This window comes from Grammomys surdaster, unplaced genomic scaffold, assembly GCF_004785775.1.
Source record: "Grammomys surdaster isolate TR1022 unplaced genomic scaffold, NIH_TR_1.0 67, whole genome shotgun sequence".
NCBI lineage: Eukaryota > Metazoa > Chordata > Mammalia > Rodentia > Muridae > Grammomys > Grammomys surdaster.
This window is the reverse complement of record NW_021604569.1, coordinates 8,489,129-8,489,378: the sequence shown is the minus strand read 5'-3', so window position 1 is coordinate 8,489,378 and position 250 is coordinate 8,489,129. Positions and strand designations below refer to the sequence as shown.

Genomic DNA, 250 nt, shown 5'->3' with positions numbered 1-250 from the left:
TGCAGTGGCTCCTCTAGGATGGCTCAGGATTCAGTATCTCCACAGGAACAAACCAACTCTATGTCTGCCCCAGACAAAAGGACTAGGCAAGGGCGGAAGGGAAGTGGGATTCCAGAGGGGCGGGGTTTGGGTAGCTGGTGGGTTCTGAGCATCCCTGCCTCCCAGATGTAACTCTGGGGCTTAGAGAGTGAGGTGGAGTTCTCACTGGCTGCTCTGAGTGCAGTGGCTCCTCTAGGATGGCTCAGGATTC

At 56.0% G+C, this 250-nt stretch overlaps 1 protein-coding gene across 2 annotated transcripts in view; it reads left to right on the top strand.

Annotated features, from left to right (window-relative positions):
- Positions 1–250, top strand: part of Wdpcp (WD repeat containing planar cell polarity effector) — a 292,940-nt gene that overhangs the window by 64,422 nt on the left and 228,268 nt on the right. The gene's annotated exons all lie outside the window — the stretch shown is intronic.